This window comes from Plecotus auritus, assembly GCF_963455305.1.
Source record: "Plecotus auritus genome assembly, chromosome: 2".
Taxonomy (NCBI): Eukaryota; Metazoa; Chordata; class Mammalia; order Chiroptera; family Vespertilionidae; genus Plecotus; species Plecotus auritus.
Genome location: NC_137771.1, coordinates 181312095 through 181321220, shown reverse-complemented (window position 1 = coordinate 181321220; position 9126 = coordinate 181312095). Strand labels below are relative to the sequence as shown.

General features: G+C 46.1%; 1 pseudogene across 1 annotated transcript; it reads left to right on the top strand.

The window, feature by feature from the left end:
• The first annotated feature begins 294 nt into the window (after window positions 1–294).
• Window positions 295–965, top strand: LOC308241284 (large ribosomal subunit protein uL1-like; annotated as a pseudogene). Its single transcript has one exon. The product of its transcript is annotated as a large ribosomal subunit protein uL1-like (transcript).
• Window positions 966–9126: the final 8161 nt, after the last annotated feature.

Below are 9126 nucleotides of genomic sequence, written 5' to 3'. Positions count from 1 at the left end.
AAAGCTAACTCTCTAATGTGCCTATGAATCCTAGGGACCACAGGAAGTTGGGTTCAGAAGCAGACCCCCCCTACCTGAGAGAGGAAACCTATGCCAGGTCCCATCAGAAGCTGAAATGGGGTGCAGCTCCTCCTGCTGGGAGAAGTGAGACCAAAGAATTAATTGTCCAGGCAATCCAGAATGGATTCCAGGGATATTTTTAGGCAATCCTGTTTGTTGTACCCGAGTGGGACACTGAAAGTAATCAAAAATCTGTCTGCGGAGTCTTTTCTGGTTTTTGCAGCGTCAAGAACCATGAGTAGCAAAGTCTCCTATAACACCCTGTACAAGGCAGTGCAGGAGGTCCTGCATGGGAACCAGCACAAGCACTGGAAGCTTTTGAAGATGGTGGAGTTGCAGATCAGCCTGAAGAATTATGACCTTCACAAGGACAAATGCACCATCAAGCTTAAGTCCACTCCTCAGCCCAAGTTCTCTGTGTGTGTTCTGGGGGCTCCGCAGCACTGTGATGAGGCCAAGGCCATGGAGATCCTCCACATGGATATCGAGTGTCTGAAGAAACTCAGCAAGAATAAGAAACTGGTCAAGAAGCTGGCCAAGAAGTACGATGCCTTTTTGGCTCCAGAGTCTCTGATCAAGCAGATCCCATGAATCCTGGGCCTAGGCCTGAATAAGGTGGGCAAGCTCCCTTCCTTGTTGACCCACAATGAGAACATGGTGGCCAAAGTCGATGTGGTGAAATCCACAATCAAGTTCCAGGTGAAGAAGGTGGTGTGTCTGGCAGTTGCTGTTGGCCATGTGAAGATGACAGATGATAAACTATGTACAACATCCACCTAACTGTCAATTTCCTGGTTTCATTGCTCAAAAAGAAATGGCAGAATATTAGGGCTTTGTACATCAAGAGCATCATGGGCAGCACCTGTACTAAGACCCAGCTTAATAAACCATACTACTACCATTAAAAAAATTCTGTCTGCAGATAAATCTAATTGTTTGCCAGGTCCTGTGACTACTCTGTTTTCAAAGTTGCCTTCCACTCCATCTCCATGGCTACTCCCCACTGGCCTCACTCACATGCTCATGATCTCTTGCTTGGCCTAGTGCGCTCTTCCCTAACTCTTCTTCCTGCCTCCAATCATTCCTAAAGACAATCTATCTTGCACACCACAGCAAGCCTAATACTCCTAAAATACAGCCTGACCTTGTTACTTGTATCAGCCAGGATAGGTTAGGTTACTAGTATGCTACAGCAACAGAGAAACCCAACATTCCTGGGACTTAAACTACAAGTCCATCCTTGGCATCTGAGGATTCAGCTCTATATCATTATCTTCTCCACTGTGAGATCCAGGCTGATGAACCAGCCATAGTCAGAAGCATCACTGAAGCTGTAGAAGAGAGGAGCATCTATGGTCTCACATTGATAATTAAGTGCTTGCCTGGAGGTGGCAAAAGCTCGTAGCTCATTAGGCAGAACTGATTGCATGGCCCCACCCACAGGTGGCCAGGACCTGTAATCCTATAATGTATCCAGAAGATGTGGACCCAGAAATATTCCGTGAATAGCATTAAGGACTATTATATTTCTCTTTTGCTTAAAAATCAAGCAAGCAAATAAACTGATAATTTCCCCTGTTTTTCGGAATAAAGTAAACTGTCTTACACTAAAAGAACTTCCATCTTCTCAATTAACTTCAAGTCACTAAATCAGCAATATTTTCCACTTTCTACATCACATTTCAAAAAGAATAAACTAATTGCATTTAACTATTCAAATGGTTCTCATGCATTGTTGGCCCACACCTCACACCTTTGGTCCTGCTGTTTTTCTCATCAACTTCTAGCCATTTCCCCAGGCCAGATTCAGATGACATCCCTTCCATAAAGCCTCCTCTCACTCCTCAAGTCAGAAACAACCCCTTTTCTACAGGATATCTTTATAAGGACCCAACATATGTCTCTTTGTGGTACTTAACACAATTTCTCTTCTTTCATAATGAAGAATATTTATAATTTAGTCATAAGGCTAAGAAATACTTAAGAGGTCATTTAGTTCTTAAATCTTTCACACACCATTGAAAAGTCTTTTGTCATCTGTTTAAAAATCCACAGTTTTGGGGAACTCACTACCTCCCAGGTAAACCATTCTCCCCTTCCAAACTTGAACAGCTCTGATTATTTAAACAGCAACAACAAGAAGACATTTTAAAGCACTTTAGCATATGAAGTTAGTACCTTTCTGTCCTGTTTCCAAACAAGGAAACCAAGGCACCTTAAGAGAATGGGAAACTCTTTTTATAAGGAACAGGGGAAGTTCTGGTTTAGTTCATCTCACTGAGCTGCTCAGAGGTTTCTCAGCTCTGGACTGTGATGTGGATAATCTCCTAAGAGACTGAGAGGGATGGAAAGATATCAAGGCTACCACCCGCATTGTTTACCAGAGAACTCAAGAGTGACTTTTGCACAGCTGTGCAGAGTGTAAGTGTTTAGACAGAAGGCTGTGTGGCCCCAGACAGATGTGGCTGCACCGCAACTCACTGTCAGACTGTCAACTTGGACTGCTGGGGGGAGGGGGGCCAACAAGCAGAGGAAGCCTGCAAAAGACACTGTGAACGAGCCCTGGCCTGGTATCTTAGTTGGAGCGTAATCCCATGCACCAAAAGGTTGCAGGTTTGATTCCTGGTCGAGGAGCATATGAGGCAACCAATCAATATTTTTCTTTCACATCAATGTTTCTCTCTCCATTCTTCATTTTAAAAATTATTAAAAACATATCCTCAGATAAGGTTTAAAAAAAAAAAAAAAGACACTCGAAGCAAATATGAGAACAAGAGCCTAACCAGCATTCAGTATGGCCTGACTTATGATGGCAAAAAATACCACCTCTATCTAGAAAGCATTCTTAGAATTTTCTGGTGCCTTCTTCAGTTGTCCTGTGGTAAACACACCTTTTGAAAAACACAGTTCTCAAAAAAAGCACAGATGGTGGAATCACTGCCTCTTACTTGCTGTGTGGCCTTGAATAACTCACTTTACTTTCCTGGGTCTCATCTGTAAAATGGGGCAAGTAATACTTTCTCAGATTGTGATAAGAATCCTATATAATAAAGAGGTAATATGCAAATTGACCACCACTCCAACACACAAGATGGCTGCCCCCATGTGGTCAAAGATGGCCACCCCCATGTGGACACAAGATGGCCGGCAGGGGAAGCCAGTTGTGAGGGACCAGGCCTGCAAGGGAGGGCAGTTGGGGGTGATCAGGCCTGCAGGGGAGGGCAGTTGGGGAGGACCAGCCCTGCAGAGGAGGGCAGTTGGGGGCTATCAGGCCTGCAGGGGAGAGCAGTTGGGGGGGACCAGGCCTGCAGGGGAGGGAAGTGGGGGGCAACCAGGCCTGCAGTGGAGGGTAGTTGTGGGGACCAGGCCAGCAGGAGAGGGCAGTTAGGGGTGACCAGGCCTGCAGGGGAAGGCATTTGGGGGGACCAGGCCTGCAAGGGAAGGCAGTTGGGGCAACCAGACCTGTAGTGGAGGGTAGTTGGGGGGACCAGGCCAGCAGGAGAGGGCAGTTACGGGTGACCAGGCCTGCAGGGGAGGGCATTTGAAGGGACTAGGCCTGCAGGGGAGGGCAGTTGTGAGGGACCAGGCCTGCAAGGGAGGGTAGTTGGGGGCAATCAGGCCTTCAGGGAAAGGCAGTTGGGGAGGACCAGCCCTGCAGAGGATGACAGTTGGGGGCTACCAGGCCTGCAGGGAGGGGGGACCAGGCCTGCAGGGGAGGGCAGTTAAAGGTAACTGGGCCAGCAGTGGAGGGCAGTTGGGGGGGACCAGGCCTGCAGGGGAGAGAAGTGGGGGGCGATCAGGCCTGCAGGGGAGGGCAGTTGAGGGTGACCAGGCCTGCAGTGGAGGGTAGTTGGGGGGACCAGGCCAGCAGGAGAGGGCAGTTAGGGGTGACCAGGCCTGCAGGGGAGGGCAGTTGGGGGAGACCAGGCTGGTAGGGGAGGGCAATTAGGGACAATCAGGCTGGCAGGGGAGGGCAGTTAGGGGCAACCAGGCTGGCAAGGGAGGGCAGTTAGGGGCAATCATGCCAGCAGGGGAGCAGTTAGGCATCAATCAGGCTGGCAGGGGAGTGGTTAGGGGGTAATTAGGCTGGCAGGCAGAAGCAGTTAGGGGCAATCAGGCAGGCAAGCAGTTGGAAGCCAACAGTCCTGGATTGTGAGAGGGATCCCAGATTGGAGAGGGTGCAGGCTAGGCTGAGGGACACACACCTAACCCCCCTTGCATGAATTTTGTGCACTGGGCCTCTGGTCAAATAATAAACAAGAAGTGCCTTCTGTGGCCTGGCTTGATAAATCGTAGTTCCTTTTGGTCTTGCTCTAAAATAGAGCACCCAGGCCCCTGACCAACGGGACCTTGCACTTTTGAGCCCCTAGGCTCAGGTGTTCTCCTCTCCAAAGGGCCTTGGAGACATGCCCACTCAGAAACATCTTCAGCTTCTAGGCCACCCTCCCTGAACCCAGAACTTTAGAGTTCACTGCCCATATGGCCCTAAACCCACCTCTAGGGCCTTGCTTCCCCAGGTCTTTCCTGTGGAGGACAAATCATGATGCTAGTATGGGTAACCCTGGGCCAAGGGGCAGCTGTGTGCAGGGTGCAGGCATGAGCTGGGGTAGGGATTGGTTGGGTGTGGATGGATCTTTGTCATGAGGCTGGAGCCACATGCATACATGTCAGGCACTTACAAGACATTAGCAAGCAGGGATGAGAAAAGGAAAAGGCAAGCTACAAGCCAAGGACTTCATTTTGAACACTAACCTTGGACTATACAAATGTTAGGGTCAGGTGTTGTTCTCTCTCTCTTCTTCATTTCTTTGTGTGTGTGTGTGCGTGTGTGTGCGCACATGTGTGTGTGTGTGTGTGTGTGTGTGTGTGTGTGTGTGTGTTTTATTGATTTCAGAGAGGAAGGGAGGGAAAGAGAGAAACATCAACAATTAGAGAGAATCATTGATTGGCAGACTCCTGAACGTCCCCCACTGGAAATTGAGCCCACAACCCAGGCATATGCCCTTAACCTGGATGGAACCCGGGACCCTTCAGTCTGCAGGCTGACACTCTATCCACTTAACCAAACAAGCTAGGGCTCTCTTCCTCATTTCTAATCCTAATGTAATCTGATCTTATCTAATGCATGATTCTAGAGCTACAGTAGTTCTTTCTTTTTAATGGTTGCATAATACTCTATTGTAGGTATATACTACAATTTGTTTATTCATTTATCTATTGATGGACATTTGGTTTTTCTATCTTTTGACTCTTGTCAATAATGCAGCTATGAACATTGTTGTACAAGTATCTGAGTCCCTGTATTCAACTCTCTTACATAAGAGTGGAATTGCTGGATGATATGAATTTTATGTTTAACTTGTTGAGAAAACATCAAACTGTTTTCCATGGTCACTGCACCATTTTACATTTTCACCAGCTATATACGAGGGTTCCATTTCTCCTCATCCTTGCCAACACTTGTATTTTCCATTTTTTAAAATTATAGCCATTATGGTGAGTGGGAAGTAGTATCACTTTGTATTTGCATTTTCCTATTTAATAATATTGAGTATCTTCTCTTGTGTTTATTGGTTACTTGTATATCTTCATTGGAGTAGGGTCAGGGTAGCTAATATTCTGGGGATAGTGAAAGAGAAATAAATTGACAGTAGCTCAAAATTACTAACTCCCAGGGTACTTTTGGGTGGGGTCCCCAATATTGCTCCTGGCTCACCTCCTTGAAGCCAGGGTGGCAAGCCTCTATCAGCAGAATCACTCAGGGAACTTCATGCCCTAGAGTTTGAGCCCATTACACACCACCCACTGAACACTCCTCTCCAACCCAACTCCTCCCAACACACATAAACACACGCCATTCTCATTGTCAGCCCCAGAATTATGTAGCAGCATCTGAGATTTGGATTCCCTTTATGGAGCAGCCCCAAGCCCTGGTATATGATCTGAACCAGGCCCCAACAAAACTACACCACAGAATGCCCACTACACACAAAGGCTGAATACCTAGGCTTAGGGATGCGAGGGGCAGCCACATCCCATCCAGGCGAGCTGCTCCAGACTCAGCCCTACTCCTTTTAATGGCTCCACACATAACTTTCATTATAAGGAAAGAAGTCATAGAGAGGAAAGAGCCAACACCCACTCCTCTATTCATCCGCCATATGAGGTTCTGAGGGTAAAGCACTTGCCCAAGATCACAGCCCAACACAGGTCTAGAGCTTGAGTCCTCAACTTCCCATACACTGCTCCTTGAACACAATAGGACAGAAAAAATGCTTAGACATTCTTATGCCAAGACCTCCAATTCAGGCCATGATCTGAGTCAAGATCAGTTTATTCTGTGCCTTGATTTTCTTACTACAAAATGAGATTGGTAACAACTCCCTTCTTTCAACCTAGGAGAACTGATATGGAATAAAGTGTGCATGTGTGTGCGTGCTTTGTGCTCACTGGAAGGCAGTAGCTATATAAATATATGTGAGCCTGTACTTGCACTTTTTTTCTTCATGACCTAGTTGAGGTGGAGAACCATTTTGGGACTAGGTGCAAATGGCACATACTAATTCTACCTGTTCCTTCCTGCACAGTCCAGTCTGATGTTCCCAGGTAAAATGAGTCCCTTTAACTCTAGGAAAGAAATAGATTTTGTTCTATCGGGAGCATTCAAATCACGCTAGGTGTGAGCGCACAGCTGTGGGTCAATACATGGGACTGGGGCTATGTCAGTAAAAATGACAGCTGTAGGTGGAGCAATTTGGTGGTCTGCCATGTGCCCCAGAATGGCACCCAGAGACCAGGGCTCAAGGACACCCTGATGGGCCACCAAACAGCTGGAGTGGCACCTTGCACAAGTTCCTCACCTGCTCAGGGCATCAGTTTTTCCAGCAGCAAAAATGAAGGGGTACTGGCAGATTCAATTAAAAACAAAACAAAACAGCGAGGATAGTTTTTAAAGATAAAATCTCATGCAGATCTCCAATGTATAAAAGCAGATAAAAATGGAACCACTCTGACTAAAGGGACCCTCCCCCAACCTCACCTGCAACTATTTGCTCTGCCTCCAGCTCACTGGAGTGAAACTCTTCTAATTAAAATATTGTATGGTTCTATGTGGTGAGAGCAACCAGTTAGATCTAGAAAAAAAAAAGGCTATGCAGGGTAGTACCGTGTTTCCCTGAAAATAAGACAGTGTCTTATATTAATTTTTGCCCCCAAAGACACGCTAGGTCTTATTTTCAGGGGATGTCTTATTTTTCCATGAAGAAGAATACGGTACACATTTATTGTTAAATGAAAATAAAGGAAATTTATTACCTGTATACGGTACAGTAGTATGGTAGTTGTCAACACAAACCAGACAAAGTGAATCCTACAGTATCAAGAATTTACTCATTTATTCAATGACAATCATGTCATCATCTTCTGGAACATCATCATAACAATCCAATTCCTGAATTTCCTGGTGAATTTCTTGTGACTCCATTTCTTTCAGAATCAGTGGACCAAATCTCTCATGTTTAGCAATAGCACTGTCTTTAAATGAGTACTTCTTGTCAAGGTAGCCTGCTCGCAGTGCATTTGCAATGCAACTGTCAGTGATTTTCTCCCATGAATTCTTCACCCAAGTCACAACTTCTTGCAGTTTAGGTTTCACAAAGTTTCCACACTGATTTCTCTCCATTCTATTTTCAATGTAGTCATTAATTTCCATGCGCAAATTGTCTTGGAATGGCTTGTTTATTGCAATATCAAGAGTCTGGAGATAGGCCGTCATTCCTGCGGGAATCATTATCTGATGTATTTTTCTTTCGTGAAGAAATGTCTTCATGTCTTTAGTGTGGTGAGTGCTGGCTGCATCCCAGACTAGCAGACCTCTTTGGCTCCCTCGCATAACAAGCGGCAGCATTAAATCGACCCACTTCCTTATAACTGCTTGTGTGGCCCAGGCTTTTTCAGTTTCAAGAATAAAAACGCCCAAAACACGTTCAATCTTTTCCTTCTTGCCCTTAGAAATGATTAAAGGTGGGATTTTAGTGCCATCCAGACGAATTGCCAAAATACAGGAAACACGTGCACTTTCGTAAGCAGTGGAGGGAATGTATGCCAAGGAGGCACCCCACTGTTCAATTGTTGTTTGAGATGATTGGCCCATAATCACTGCAGTTTCATCCATAGCAATCATGTTGGAAAGATTGTATTTAGAGAAGTCAGCATCATCAATAAAGGACTTGAATGCAAGTGCTCGCTTAATAACTTGAGTATATTCCAACCTAAACAATGTTGTAGATCTTCTTAAAGACAGTTCACTTCGCTGAAGGAAATTATCCAGCCAGTGTTGTGATGCTTTGAAGTCTTCGGGGGCTATGTCAATCTGTGGTGCCATTGCAAGGGCAAATTCTTGAATCTGAGCCCTATTCACAACCAAAGCCTTTGCTTTCCTGTCAACAACCCATTCATAGATCAGGTCTTCCAGCTCAGAAAATAATGGTTGCCGACCTGATCCACACTTGCGCTTTTTAGCATTTCCCTTGTCCACTTGTTCAATGAGGTTACCATACTCTGCTCGCCATTTTCGGACCAATCAGATACTCAACATCTTCTCTTTGCAGAAAGCAGTAAGATTTTGGCCCCAAGAGTCTTCCACGATTCCTTTCTTGTACTCCACAGAGTAGCTTTTTCTTTTTGCGCTCATTTCTAGGGGTAAAAAAAAGGAATTGGGGTATCAAGGTGGGGGGAGGGGGATCACTCAAAATGACACAGGGGGGGATCAGAGGGGGGAATCAAAATGGCACAGGAGAATCAGAGGGGGGATTACCATTTTAGTAACCCCTTTTGATCCTCCTGTGTCATTTTGATTGCCCCCTCTGATCCTCCTGTGTCATTTTAAGTGATCCCCTTCCCCCCACCCCTGTGCCACTGAACACCTTCACCAGACATCCCCCCTACCCCTTTATCAGACATTTACCCCATGGGGCCTGCCTGGGGACTGTCACTGGGCTTGCTGGGGCCAGGGTCTGGGCTGGAGCAGGGTCTGCCACTGACTGAGAACCTTCAGTCATCATGAAG